Source organism: Ptychodera flava, chromosome 12 (genome assembly GCF_041260155.1).
Source record: "Ptychodera flava strain L36383 chromosome 12, AS_Pfla_20210202, whole genome shotgun sequence".
Classification (NCBI taxonomy): domain Eukaryota; kingdom Metazoa; phylum Hemichordata; class Enteropneusta; family Ptychoderidae; genus Ptychodera; species Ptychodera flava.
This window is the reverse complement of record NC_091939.1, coordinates 18092175-18108512: the sequence shown is the minus strand read 5'-3', so window position 1 is coordinate 18108512 and position 16338 is coordinate 18092175. Positions and strand designations below refer to the sequence as shown.

The 16338-nt window shown below is 36.5% G+C and overlaps 1 protein-coding gene across 4 annotated transcripts in view; it reads right to left on the bottom strand.

Moving 5' to 3' along the window:
• Positions 1-16338, bottom strand: part of LOC139145253 (membrane-associated phosphatidylinositol transfer protein 2-like) — a 97601-nt gene that overhangs the window by 66385 nt on the left and 14878 nt on the right. For 2 of the 4 annotated variants that reach the window (XM_070716284.1, XM_070716289.1), the window contains exon 2: positions 2049-2234. The gene's annotated coding sequence lies outside the window, so the exon portion shown is untranslated. Of the gene's footprint in view, positions 1-2048; positions 2235-3870; positions 3887-5833; positions 5995-16338 lie in introns of those variants that run through there. The other 2 variants (XM_070716285.1, XM_070716286.1) reach the window with 2 other exon arrangements.

The following is a 16338-nucleotide window of genomic DNA, read 5'->3' as shown; positions in this document are numbered from 1 at the left end:
AATGTTGGCGAAAATCGACAGTTGTATCACAGTCCCTCTGCCACGTCTGTATGTTATGACGGCCGACATGTACTAATGCATCCCGAGTCAGTATAGGTACTGTTTATTCCGACCCATTCAAATTTCGGTGCGTAGTTGTGAAACTGAACATCTTAGAATTGAACATGTAGTTTGTCTTTTTGATTGCTTTGTTTGAAAATTAAATTATTTTCGACCCTATCTACGACTGTCACGTATGTTATTGCCGACGATGTCGAGCTCCACAATTTTTGTTCTTTCACATTGTCTGACTTTTTTTCAAACGCATGACAATAATGAACGGATCATCTAAATTGACGTTGCCGATACCACTGATCTTCTGAAGGATGTTTGAAACTTACTGGATGCCACGTTTTATGAGTTCATTTCATTTTGCTTTAAAGAAAAAGGCGATCGATTCCGCGACCGTTATATTGCATTAGCCACCGTCTTTCGAAAATGGCGACGATACTTCGAACCCAAAATATAAGTGCAATAATATTCAACAAAGTGTTAGTTATGGGTCTTGGCAAACATTTGACGGCTAAATTTCCTTTCACGCTGTTTTTCTTGATATTTTAGACATTTGTTTTTATTTCGGTTAGGGCATAGACAGTAGAGAAACGTCTCTTTACTGTCTATGGTTAGAGACGGCAGTCGTCTTTTTTTCGCTGTCCGGGTCAGGTTGTTTACATCCATTCGTTGTCCTCTCCATATACCGTTGTCCATGATTACCGTTCCATAAAGATTACGGGAGTCGCCTCTTGATACCTACTGGCCGTCGTGTGAACTACTCGCTAACATGCCTTTGTCCCAAATATTTATCAAGACAAGGATTAAAACAAAAACAGGCCAGTTTACTAAACGGTGGAGTTGACATTGAGCTATAGCTCCGTGAGTAGAGTCAGTAACCGTGGTTTGATGTTACGATCATAACAGCAGTAATTCTACAGAGAGTCCGCTCGGCTTTTGGTCATTTCCTACCTGCTTCATTGGCTATGCAACACTAAAGTATTAATCCCAATATCAGGATAATTCAAAGTACTATTTTCAGTCACAAAAAATGTTACACAAGTGTGATTCTTACCATTCAGTATTTTGTAATCGACCGATATCGACCACACAATTGACATCGTCATTGACAACTTCCGGGTCTGGCCCGTCGCTGTCTTCATCGGATGCCTGGCTATATGGCTCGAATCGATATGGTACAATTTGCTGTCCATCTGTTGTGTTAACTCTGAAGTTATTACTGTCGCAATTTTCCTCAATAGTTTCGGAAACGTCGCTTAGATCAATGCTGTGCTCGCTGACACAATCGGAATCTGCATCAGGTGTAGCAGACGCCATTGCTTTGTACGCCCGGTACGGGCCAGCGGGCTAACTGTACACCTTTGATGACGTAACAACATGGCGGCAGCTTTTTTGCGGAACAATTACAAGCTGATGGTCGATACCGCATCTTAAAATGCGATTTTCATGGACACAAAATGCTCTGATGGCAAAGAAATTCGACAAGTCGATCATAAATTGATTATGCTTCAGCATGAATGGTCAGAAAAGGCTTGAATTTTCATGTCATAGGCCCTTTAAGTTATTTTCAATGAGAGCCAAATGTATGCAATGGTATAAAATGTGTTATTACTGTGAGTACAAAATAAATCATACGTCTTGATTTTCAATCACTTAATTTCATTTCTGAATTGCTGCGGAATTAAAGTGGAGTTGAAATTCCATTACAATAAATATCAGAACTGTAGAGGTTGTTGAGGACAAGCAAACAAGGCACAGGAAGGCCACAGCTTCTAAGTGAAATAACTCCCACGGTGGTCTTGCCGCTTCCTTATCTCGCTCTTGGAGTTCACTGACCTAGCGCATTGCAAGAGTATAAAAGGTAACAGAAAAGGTGAACACACAGCCAAACTCTGTAATCTCTAATAATTAAACGTAAATGATGTATGGAATATGACAAACAAAAGCACAGAAAAATAAACAAAACAAAACAGCAAACAAAAATCTGCAGTTTTTACCTGTTGTATCAAATGGTGGTAAGATGGCTTTCCATATATCAGGGAGTATTTCTCAATCAATTTCTTCGACTGGCAATCTGTGGTAATTCAGGTTGAACTTGCAGTGGAAAGGTCCAGTTACACTATACGAAAGATACAGCGCCACTAAGGTAAACTGTCTGCATTGATACTGACAAACAACAGTTACTGTAAAACAAGCAAAAAAGAGTACAAGATTAGTTATGCTCAGCATGGTGGGAACAGTAATGTACAAGCTTGATGAATCTTGAACTGTGCCGCTGGTATGTTAACAACTTGTAATCATCATTTCCCTTCTTTTAATGTAAAGTCTCACCTCCTAAAATGTTGTATGATCTACCATTATGCTTCTGTTGAATAAGTTAACTTGATACATGCATGGGTGAAACCATGAGTTTAAAGGGAGGTCAATTTTTGCAGCAGCTCTGCATAAGTTGCATTCTGGGAGTCTGGACAGGATCAGATGGTACACTGCATAGATTCTTGCAGGATGCAGTGAATTTTTATATGTTGAAACATTCATACTCAAAGAACACCACTTTTGTAGATCATTTCAGATTTTTAGAATGCACGATATTACCTTTTCATGGTCAATGAGTTCCCTAACATGCTTTGTAATGGAAATTTGACTTCCATACCAGCGTTTCTATCAGAACATCAGAAGGTGAAAACATTGCAGCTATTTTTAGACCAATACAGAACTATCATTCTTTCCAATAATGCACTTTATGAATTGATCGATGGCTTTCTCAGAGGCTTTGAGCGAACTGGAATTAACTGCCGTTTTGATTTATTGGCTGCTGTTGTTGCTGGTACTTCTACATGATTGATTGTCATTGGTGCGGACGCATTTTGTTTCAATCTCCAACACCTATGACTTGGGTTTGGCTGATTTGAATAACATACACACTCATCATAGAACCAGCTCTGTTGCATTATAATCTCTGAAGGATATCAATACCCAATGGGATTACACTGCTATAAATTAAAATGTGGCACAGAACATACGTAGGTGGGGAAGAAAATGAAGCTTGTATCTTCATCTGCAAGACTCTCTAATCACTTGGGTATCGTTAATGCTACTTGAGAAAAGAGATACCTGGAATTGCTACTTCATTTAATAATTACAATTTAATTACAAACATATGGAACTCCATGGTACATTTAGCAATCATACATGTATCTTTGCCCTTGAACTCACAACACAATAAATGGTTCCTGACAATCAAATGAATACAACTGGAACAGCTGTCCTTATTATGTTCTGATTATTTTTTGACAAAATATATCATAAAATAGACTGTTAAAAGATGACAGAGTCCAAAGGACAAACCTGAATGTAGATATTGCAGCAAACTAGAATGATGTTCCCTATAGATGGTTTGACTTTGACTTAATTTACCCTCAACAACCTAAATAAACACATTTTGTAATGGTTGAAATACTAAATGACTTTGTCCCTTTTTACCCGCAAAACTAATCTCGAAAGCTGTCAGGCTAATGGTCTCAAAGAGGAGAATATTTTGATAAAATTAGACCTAAAAATTGAAGATGCAAAGATCATATCTTGAACAAATGTGAAACGAGTAATCCCTATAAAACTAAAAAAATACAATTGAAAGATACCAAAGGATTGGTTGCTGAGATATTTTAAGAAAAATGATAATATAGGCCAAAAAAATTCAACATGCAAATTTCAACATCAAATATTAAAGGGGTCTAGTCTAGGAACCTAACAAACAAATCTGACACCTATAGGATTAATGGCCTGGTTCATAAAAACATAATATTTACGATACTCAACTCTGATCAAGACAATCCTCAACACAGCCTCCACATCCTAATTGGTCATTGCTGGTTTGGTAATTTGTGAATTATCGCCTCCACAAATTTTGTCTAACGATGTGTGGATGGAGAAATGGGCGAACCGAAGTACAGACCATGCAGACAAATGGATGGTACCAACAGACTGACATACAGGTGACATTTGACCCATGGTGAGCTTCAGGAAAAGAGACCAAAATGACCGACTTTTAAATTAGTACAGATAATAGTATCCCCAAAGTACACATATTGTAGTGGGTGGCTGATAGATGCACTACCTTAAAAGCTATTCCGCAAACTTGGTTTTTCAAAATTCACGCTTAAACAGCAGATACACACTAAATGATCCCACGTAATTATCAATTTTCTAAACGATTCATTTCCATTTTGTTTGTAAGTGGACTTGGTTATGAAATGTATAGGAATGAACGGTACCACACTATTTGACATACAATTGAAATGCAACTGGACTCACTGAACATGTTGCCACAAAGACAATTATCCCAAATACAATTCTAATTTTGTTCATTGTAATTGCGAATGTAATCACTTTTCTGAGTTTATAGTGAGCAATTGCTGCTTTTTCTATTTGTTCCACAGCCTTGATTTCTGATAATACTTCATATGCTATGTACAGTTTGAATTCAAATTTGCACTACGTGACACTTGAACAAAATCTCGCAGATTTATATCAACTGGCAGATAATGTCCATCTAAACAGACAACATCTGAAACAGTACGGTATCATGATTAGTTTACGTGGCAGGCAAATCACTTGCAAATATCTATCCCGCCCAGCTTACGATGATTTATCCGGCTCAAGATTTGCTAGAACCCAGCAGTCCAAAAAGGAAATTACATCTACAAGCAACATGCTAATGATGTTCCAGCCATCCATCTTAATTCTTGCACTCCAGAAAAGGTTAAATGTCTGTACAATTAACTTAAATTTTGTCAAGTGGGTTAACTGGCGGTCTGACACTCACAGTTCAAGAGGTGAATCAGTATCTGCAAAGGTCATAAAATCACTCTTTTTTTCCACTAAATGTTTTCACAAATGGTACTAAAAGTACTCTGATCAGGCTTTTCTTTTTGAGTAATTTCAAAAAATCTCTTAACTGGCAAGAAAAAGTGGACATACAGCACTACTGTTCATTAACAGAAAGCGAATATTTGAGTGCATGTGGCACCTCCAGTCAGTCAAGCAGAGAGTAAACGAAAAACTGTTCTGTGTTTTAAGAAAAGTGTATAATTGGCTTTTCTCACTGTTTCTCAACAGTGTTTCTGTTTTCCCTTTCCAGGGAGACCTTCGAGAACTAAATGGATATACTGTGATATGTGTTATGATTATGATTATGTGTTATGAAATTTCAGTTTGACATCTTGTCCAGTGAAATTTAGAAGGAATTTGACTCTGCATAACTTCATGCTGTGAGGGTGTCCCCAAACGTCCAAAGCTGTCACGCCAAGTAATTTTCACCTCGGGCAAATTGGATACTCTACAACAAACAATGTTGGACTGACGATACAAATCATATTTGGTTTTTAAAGCTGAATCCCCTGGTTGCTACATGAGAGGAATTGAGATTATATACAATTTTATATGTGCAGTATGTTAACTTGACGGACCTCTCTGGGGAAATGGCGAAACAATCAGCACTGAAGGCAGAAGGTTTATACGATTTATATGATTATGGCAAACCATCAAAACTGCAAACTTCCATCGTTTCAGCTTGAAGCTTCATTGATCACCGTGTGTTTATAAAACAGATGAAATCGCCTATAGACCAATGAGATTACAGATGTCTTCAAGATTTCATGGATTGATGCAATGAGCAACAACTCGGTAAACAACCCCTAGGTCAGGTTTCTGTCAAATAGGCTTATGTTGAACGCGGTAAGATCTGTTATAATAATCTACGATGTTACAGATTTGGTCATACCTTTTTTATTGTCAGTGATTTAGTTCCCCTAAAAATAGCCCACTGATGGTCTCATTCCCAGGTTAAAATTTGGCAAAACATGGGACACTCATTCCTGTACACACATCAAGCCACTCGCAGCATATTTGACTTGAGAAGATATTCTTGGTGGCTCTTCCTTTCTGTTCTCTCATTTAATACATGAACACAAGATGTCAGCCAAATATGAATTCTTGCTGCAATGAATCAATTTTGTCCGAGATTATATAGAGTTGTATATCCTCTCTGCACTTTTGGTGTAACACTCAGTATTTGGCTTGTCAACAACTTTTACAGTAGACGGTAATAGTTGAAAACAATATTATTTGACCTCATGACTGGAAATACAATTTACAAAAGTTAAATTACTGAGCCTCTTGGACAAGTTCAAGTTCATCCATGATGTATGAAAAAACAAACTTTGGCAAAAATGGCTGCAATCATTCTGGTTGGAAGTTGGAGCTGAGTGGTGACTTGTGCAAATTGTTTAAAGTATTAAAAAAGCATAAAAATGGACGGACATGATGAGCTGCAGTATTACAGTGTTTCGCAAAATCCTCCTTGAACTGTGTGTACTGGGATACTCTTCACAAATGTGACCCTGGATAGCAAACTTTTCCACTTCTTTGCTTGAGTGCAACAATAAAATAAAGAACACAACCTGTTGTTAGAATGCATAGAACCTCACCAGAAAAAACTTAACTTAGCATTTTTCTTTTGTTCATGGGTAAATACACAGCCTGCTCATTTTTTTATCTTCTGGAAATCTGAACCTCATTTCTCATTTTAAATATTGAAAGATCTCCCGCATTAAAATGTAACACTGATTGTTTGTGTTCATGGATATAATCATCGAGGTCTAATCTCTCTGTACTGTTAGTTTGCTCAAATGTTACAGGTGTCACACATCTATTCAACCATTTGAAATTGAAAGGGTGACAGTTACATCATAAAACTGACTGAAGGCAACAACGGAGAGTCCCAGGCACTATTAAAAATGATGAGCTTTTTCCATATTTGATGGTACAGCCCGCGGCTAAAAAATATGGTTGCACTTTAGAAGGTTGGTTGTAAAAATCTTTGCTCAAATGCTTTCGGAAATTGTAGGTTATATAATCCATAAAAAAATATGTGCCACTTTGTTGTAAATTGTGGAACGCCCCAACTGGTTAGCTTCCAAAAATATTACGTTTATGGTATCAAGAATAGTACTCAGTCATTAGAGGTATTAATCTTCATGTATCCAGTGTTTTTCAATGTTTGTGTATTAATAGTTTGAAACTACACTGCATAGAACCATACCCGTAACCTGAACAGAAGAAATCTTTTGCTCTGAATATTTCAGTACATCTTTTTTATATTTTTGCTGAAGTTATACTGCAATTAATAAAATTGGCAATGGCCAAACCATTGACCTCTAAAGCTTCCCCCAAATGATTCATCATTGTCTATTAAATCAAGGATTTTAAAAAAGCATAGAGATAATCCCAGCACATGAGGTAGTATTGATGGCACAGGCTACTGTATGATAGGGGGATGTACCGGTACCACAACTATTGAAATCTATGGAAAACATGATCATTTTAATATGTGGTACTTTCCTGATTTTCAAGAATATATTGGAGAGCAGAAAAGATTCACAAATAACTAGAGATCTACACTACTGTGCAAGGTCAATAAAAGAAACAGAAAAAACATAATACCATATTAATGAGAGATAGATATGTTGACCTTTAAGAGCATCACCAGGAAGTGATGTCAGGTGTTTTGAATGGAATGAGCAAATCCTGCTCTAAATAGAGCTTTTTCCATGTTGAACTACATAAATATTAACATTATGCACTAACAAAACATGTGATGTACGCAAGTATTATCATGTCTGCTGAAAAATACAAGTTAAAGTTACCTATGAGTTCAGTGCTATTTCTCAGAAATTACAAGCATGAATGTGTAACATAAAATATTGGCAAATTTACTGCATATTCTATAGAATTTTGAATTGTGACATTGAAGTACAAAGCCCAGTTCAAATGCTGTAGGAATACAAAAAAGTCAAAGCCCTGTTTACAAAATGCAAACCTGAGCATGATGTAGAATTCATTATCCAGAGGTTTAGTCTCTCTGTTTTGTTATTTCAGTCAAGTGTTCCTGAAATGATATCAAATCTGCACTGCACACATTACTGATTTTCTGTTAAAGCTTCTGTGGGCAGGACATGCTAAATTTAATGCCATTGATGATTTCTAAAATTGAAGTAAAAGACACAAGTAGAACTCACAGTCTGAGTCAACTTTTATTTTCTAAAATTGCCATCTGGTTAAATGAACTTCTAAGTCACCAACAATATTGCTAACCAAATTACAGATATACAAATGAAAATTAAATATAACAAAAAAACTCAAATTAGGCATATGTTGAGCTTTTTCTTAACCCCTGCACAAAAACACATTTGTCTCAGAAACTCTTATATTATTAGCCCCTCAAATTCAGCAACGCCAGTTAGATGCTTTATGTACACACAGACATGATTCCAATAATTTGTCCTTTCTAAATTAAATTTCCTCAAAAGCGAATGAACAATTAATCACTAAATGAACTTAGGAAAACAAAGAGATTAGATTGCATATTTGTCGTGACATTTGAACATATGACTTTCACTAGAAGATGAATTTCTTCTACCTGACTGGAAGTCACACCAATTATGGAGAGAAATAATGAACAGAATCTTGATTTTGGTGATTTGCATTTTTAAATATGATACCCTGGCCAGTTTTAGAGATTATGGAAATGTTGAGTTTCTCCTCCATGGCATTTTATTAAATGCCTTTTATATCTCTACAGTGAAATTATATCTGATTTAATTGATCAATGCAGACTTTGGGTTGTAAACGTGGATTGGTAATGCTCGTAATGCTCTGAATTGAAAATGTGATGCATAACACGATAAGATGGTATGTTCACAGGGCAGACATGGAATGGAGATGGCACTTCATTCGGGAAACTGCGCCAGCCATTCAATCTTTATGATGATAAATGTAAGGCAGAATTCCGCCGGCAGCTTTCTTTTCTCCCTGCCGTATAGTCTGGTGAGACAGTGACAGATATAGCAAATAACAGTCACAGCTTCAGGCGCTGACCAGGTGTCCCTGGATGGTGACTATACACTGAAAAGAATAATCAATGGTGAACATCACTTTATACTGTAGGAAATATTCATACCGAGGAGAGCTGGGTCTGCTGCGGTAATTTGAACAGAAGCCTGTGTTTATTAAGTTCAGTGTCAAATTTGTGGACGGCACTTCGAATATTAATCATAGGCAGAATCCGGCAACTTTCTTTTAAAAGTAAGTTTATGAGGTAATATTTGTACTTTACAGCAGAACAGGGACATTTCGGCAAAACACTAAAATTTACAGTTTCTGTAAAAAGTTCAAGGCATGACATATCATGCCTTTCCTTTCAGTTTCCCACTAACCCTGTCAGTATATACAACACGCTTTCACTTTGTGTACTCAGAGAAATTAGAAACATTTAAATTCATGATCTTTCACTTTCCACTTTGCATAATCTTTTCATATCTTCAGGTTATGTTTTCCCTTCAAAATAACATTAAACAGGAAATTTTGTCACTTCCAAAAAAACTAAAAATTTATTGCTGTACTAAAATTTCATACTTGCCTCAATATTTCAGTATAAAAAAACCAAAAAAAAACTGGGCAAACACCTATTTTAAACGATGCTTTTTACACAAGCTTTGAAATGTCAACGGTTACACATTTGAAATTCTCTCTCATTACTTATGTCCATAAAGAAAAGAATTCCAAATGCATATTCCTCTTAATAAAACAAGTGAGTGCCATAAATTTCAGCCCGTTGCTAGGAAACCGCAGGACGACTGCATCCTAGTAATGGCGATTACCGCAGACTGCCCGCAGCAGTACATGGACACGGAGGAGTTGTTTAATTATGCACACACCTGCCGTACAAGTCTGTGAATGTCTTTTGCACAACGCTGCACATGTGAATCGATGTCAGCTTGTGTCCAGGAAAGATTAGCTTCCAATTTGTAAGGTGAATTTCTTGCAGAATATACACATGCAAATTAGCAGACAAACTGATCATTCTCGCAGAGCTCATCACCTACTCAGTTGAAAGGCTGAGTGCAAAAAAAAAAAATGCTGACTTATAATTATTTACAATGATCATGTTTAATAGAGTATACCCTGGTACATTGACAATTGCCATGTTGTTAAACATATTTCTAAAAATGGTAACAATCCCAGGCTTCTGAAAGACAAATTTTACGTCACAAGAAACAATTACAAACTAAACATGTAACATACAAAGGCAACATGCGGCAGGGAAGGTGAAATATTTTTGCCATCTAAACCATCTTATATTTGGTATTTCCTATACAATTGGGAAACTGAATTTCATTTTCAATACATGCAGAAATTTCTGACACTAGAGCTTTGAAAAGATGTACGGTATGATATCAAAATTTGAAATGTTGAATGACAATCTACAACACAAAACTCTTTTGGTTGAATATGACAAGATAATCACAAACCAATCTCCTCTCCTAAAATGAGAAAACAGGAATCGACTAACTTATACACAGTCACCTCTACATGATGATCGAACCTTATTTCATGTTAACATTGCTAAATTTAACTTTCTTATCAGACATCATAAAAAGTGTAAAATTTACTCTGAGCAGTTCAAAACCATTTCAGTTAAGTAGCTATAGTGCTGTGTAAATTTTAAACTTTGAAAGAAATGTTACGAGTAAATGTCAAAATATAGCCTGGTTAAATTGCCATGGAAAGTAATACGGATCTTGGCAATGTCGGATATGCCACACAGAGTTGGGGTCATGTATTCAGTATTTCCCTATATCATGTATATCATGGTTCTTAAAACCCTGATACATATTTCAGCATGAAAACATATATCTAATGACATACAGTACTTGATTTTCGGTGGCTTCAAAGGCTGAAAGCAAAAAAGGAATTTAAGTGGCTTTCTGATAGGCATGGTATTGTTCATTTTGTGTATGCTGATGATATCTGACGGCATGTGAGTTGAGTATTGAACACTGATGATTCATGTATGGACATCAAAGTTTAACCATTTTTGTCATTACACTTATATTAAAACTTTCACCACTTATATGTATCATCACGATATGTAAATCGGCATGTAGCATGCCTGAGAAACAAAGTATAGGTTTCAGGCATGTCAAATACATCCATGCATATAGAAAGACAGACTGAAACAAGAGTCACCCATATAGCAAAGCACTGCCATAGCCCAAAACAGTCACCTCAGATACAACAAACTGCTATGATGTTGCATAATATCTTGTAAATTACAAGAATATGTACGTGGCAAAACATGCAAACTTGCTCCATTATCAAACAATTGATTCTGTATTCAGATTCTACCAGAAGTCTATTATCAAGAATAAAAACCATTGGGGCCTGGAATGTTGTTGGTTAATTCTAAACTTTATATTTTCAGAGAAGGTAAGTTGTGATATACAGTAAGATGTCATATGGTGTTTTGGGGGCAGAACAGCCAAATACCTATAAACTTGCAAAAGGAATGTATATGCATCAGTTCGCAAGCAATGCAACTACTGACAAAGGAAGGTTGACGTGCAGTTATGGTCTTTTTCTGCTAGTGTCACACTGCACATGTGTGGTACAAGTTACCATTAGGGGCATAAGAAAAGCTCTCTTCTATCATTCTCACAGTCACTGTTCCGGCACAACAGCTTCCCTGTCACTGTTCCAGCAATTGAAGTTTTGAATTTCAACATCATGATCTGGATTTGCAAATGAAATTACTGACACTCCATTTGGCACGACACGCTCAGAATCAGCATCAGAATTGCATTCATTTGTATTCCTGTCACTGCCCACTCGGGAACTTGTGTCATGTCTGCCTTGTTTAACCCTTTCACCACCATGGTTTGTCTCAAATCCATTGTTTTCTATGGTAAAGTTGGACTTGTACACAGGGAACTGGGGGTGAAAGGGTTAATACCCACACAGAAATGAAGTCTGTCTGACCTGATTTACACTTTCTAACCACCAAACGCTTTATATATACGCCACGTCACATTTTTTTCAGTCCCCACAAACTACACCTCTCAATGTAAAATATAAGTGTAAGAGTGTGTGGGCAGGGCTACAGATGGTACCAGGAGAGTGTACGTGGGCAGGGTTACCACAGAATATCACCCAATAAATCTATACATGTACATGTACTGGTGGAAATTAAAAATATTGCAAACAATCAAAGGGAAAAAGCCCATCATAATTTGTAACTTACCTTTCAGTTGGTGGAAATGAAGTCAAATAATTAGGGATGGACCATCAGATCTCGAGAGGGGTGGAAGTGATACTGATGAAAATTTTTTCAATCTAAAATATGCTAAAACCTCTTAAAATTTTTGTGTGGTATGCATTTAATTTATTTTTCTGTGAATATTTTCATTTTCAATGAGGCATCAATGATACTGCTCCCATTGATCAGAATACAAATATACACTTAATTTGTGTATTGTTACAAGATGGTTGAACTCTTCCAACCAACTGGACATAGAATTGTCAGAAACAAATATCACAAGATGGTTGACTTTGGTTAGCCCAAAACATTGCAAAAATGCAAATTTGCGTAACATTTGGAAAAACATCAATGGAAATCCTTTGGAACCTCAAAACCCAGTATAAAAGTTTTAAAGTAACAAAGACTTTCACCTTTTATGATAAAACAGGCATAAAGTAAAATATTTACACATGTAAATTTATGCTAATTACTCACACCTTTGTCCCTTACAGTGCCTGACTTTATTTTTTCACATTTTCAAGCTTATTTGCAAATTTTTGGAACTACCCGTATACGATGAAAAACCCTATATACAACTTTAGTTGTTGCAGTGGACAGGCACACAAACACACACACACACACACAGAGGAACACATTTTCCCAACACTAATAGTAGTCTGGTTCCCTGACCCATTTCCCCGGTAGAGGGCGTGGGGAAATATAGGGTCAGGTACCGGGTAGCCATCTTGAACAGAATTTTGTTCAAGATGGCGGAGGTTAGTCACCTGACAGAACATGCTACAACAAATATGGCTGCTACCATGAAAACGCCGGTCAAAATTCGACTGGATCAGATTTATGTTCGAACACTGGTATCCGAACCAAAAACATTAGCACACGAGACGGGAAACATAAACTGAAAGGATTAATCCAGAAGTACGGGGAAATAGAGGTGATTGAAGGCTGTGGCGTGACCCCAATGATCCGAGCACGTTCGATACACGCCACAAGTACTGCTGCGATATCACAGCTAATTGAAAGCAAACTTTGTTGGAACTACGACTTATTTCGATGGATAGAATGGTGTCCGAATTTCGTGAAAAATGCAAGGAATCATGTCGACATTTTAAAAGTATTAAGAGGTGTGCTAAATCACAGTGGCTAAATCATGGAGGTAGAAAGTCTTTCTTTCTACCTCCACGGCTTTGTGGTACAAACAAGAAGTTGGTGTCAAGTGAGCCTGAAAGTGCGAAACCCAAGAAATATGAGAAAAAGTTACAAGTGTTATTTTCATCCAATCACAGCTTGTTTTATTTTAACCCAATAGCGTCCATGTTTACATTAGCCGGTACCTGACCCTATATTTCCCCACGCCCTCTACCGGGGAAATGGGTCAGGGAACCAGACTACACTAATAGCTGCCACTGATGTACATACTTGTACATTATGGGAGCTAAAAACATTGTTAGGCAAAATATTTCCCAGTCTTACATGTAGGAAACTACAGAGTGCATGTCATCCATACAGCAACGATAGACTGCTCTACAAGTTGAGCGCATCAATTAGAAGTACCGTGGTAAGTGAATTACTGAATTTTTAATTAGTTGTTCAGCAATTTATCAAAGTAGACAAGTGCCTGACATCTACAAACACTCTCCTAAATTACTGTGGTTTGTTTTTTTCCAGATTGTAATACATGTATTTGCAGTATAGAACATACGAGCAACTTATCTTCTGCCAGTATCACCAGTATTTTAGAGAGATTAGATATATGCCACTTTTCCTTTTCAGTCTTTTCAGATCACATCCTAAAAATATTCCTGACCAGTATTTTCTGAACAGAATGTACAGTACTGCTGGTGGATGGCGTTACATTCAAGACTAACAGCATACAGACATATGTACCTGATTGCAACAACTGCAAAATTTAAAGTTTTGAGCGTTGATACACGGTCCCTCCACAAAAAGGACCGTGGTTGATACATTTCAAGATATCTGACCTCATTTGTGTTATTTAGGGATCATTGGACATCGTTGAATATTTACTGCAATGAAATGAATAAATTGCAATAAATTCCATAACTCCATGCAAACCATGGCATCTATGTACAAAGTAAAATTATGAAAAGAAATACAGCAAAGCTGCAGTGGAGAGACTAAAATATATATATTTATATATATATATATATATATATATATATATATATATATATATATATATATATATATATATATATATATATATATATATATATATATATATATATAGCTAGACGTGGAACTTGTCGTGATTACTCTACAGACTGTTTCATGCGCTTGGCAATTGTCAGTAGTGATGTTGGCGGGCTCGTTGCTACCTATATATAGGGTCAGGTGTATATGCAAACGAGGCGGTTGTTCTTGCGCGTTCAAGTGTTAATGGGAAGGAATTTGCTTCTGTGTCTACATTTCGAAAGAAAATTCTGTACGTTTTTTAGCAGTGTTGACTTGTCTGAGTTGATAATGTGAAATTTCTCCGTGATGCAGAGGTTACAGCGTTTTGTCTTGGTTGAGTAAGGCTGGGCTCTGCCAATGATAGACCATGTGACGTTGTATTTTGTGTTGCTGTCCTTGAGGGTCCATATGTATTTTGAGAGTTCCGGCTGTTCCTGTGTTTTGATGTTTTGAAAGTATATTAAATTTGTGATATGTATATCTTGTTTTGAAAGCTGAGTCCGTGAGTTCGATATAGTGCTTTGTATCATTGCTTGTATTTACGGTGGCTTTGTATACTACTGAGGGCGTGAGGCAGCTTCCGGACAATATATATATATATTGTGTATATATTGTGTTTACATATATATATATATATATATATATATATATATATATATATATATATATATATATATATATATATATATATATATATATATATATATATATATATATATATATATATATATATATATTGTGTGTGTACATTTATCAGATAAACAAACAGAAAGACAGGCAGAGACAAAGAGAGGGAGACATGACTCAGGGAGGGAGAGAGATACACACACACAGACACACATACCAGTTTATGCACTTGGAAAGATACATATACACTGGTGCAGATATCACACACAACACATTGGCCTGTCAAGATTGCTATATATACCACAAACAGACACATACTGGCAGCTAATTGGATCTGCTCGCGTGCCAGCACAGTTCAATAGTTCAGTTAATAAAGCAAACTGTTGGACCTTGCATCCTTTCTAATTCGCTCTGACACCGATAAATTTGAATTCCAAGGCCACTTGAAAATTATAAAGGTAGACAATTACACGCTCCATTGAAAACTATGGCCAGCTTGGGGCGACTGGCAGTGTAGGAAATTAATTCGCACAGATGGTGCTGAAATATTTCCCTGCTTGTAAAAGTAGGTTGCATACTGGTTGCACATGTAACTTGCATTCATGTACAGTTCAACATCTACAGACAGGAAATTTTGCACCATGGAGCTGCTGTCTCCACAACTACCTTGTTTCCATGGCTACCTCATCTCAGCTACACTCCATGGAACTTCTGACTTTTGAAGTGAATGACCTACCTAGTCCACGTCACAAAATTTTTATCGACAGTCAACCTTGATGGAACAACAAATCTACGAATATACTCATTCTCAAAACATAAAACGTAAACTGCACGTAAAGTGAACAAAACAGAGCTATAAACATCTGATGATTAAAGACTCCAGCTTGGTAATTTTAGCGCTTTATTGAGATATCAATATTGGTATATCATTCACATCATGTCTTCAAAATGCTCATTTAATTTGCCGAAGGAAGGATAACTCCCTTGACATACAAAATACGTACCAAACATTTTTCAACTGGACACATATGTACATCTGTAGTTCCCACTCTAACAGTTATTGACAAATGAATGTCTTGACCTCAGACACTCAAAATAAGGTCAATATCTTTTAAACTATAACGTTATGTTGAACTGTTTCAAAAGACAATATCCATCATTTGAAGAGGCTTTAAAAGCAATGTTACTATGATCATAATTTATACCGCAAACTTATTTTGAGATTATTTTCTGTCTTGCTGTAATAATTCTTTTCCCTCTAATGATGTGCTAATACCAGTGGTTAGGAGATCTTCAAAGTTAATTTGCAT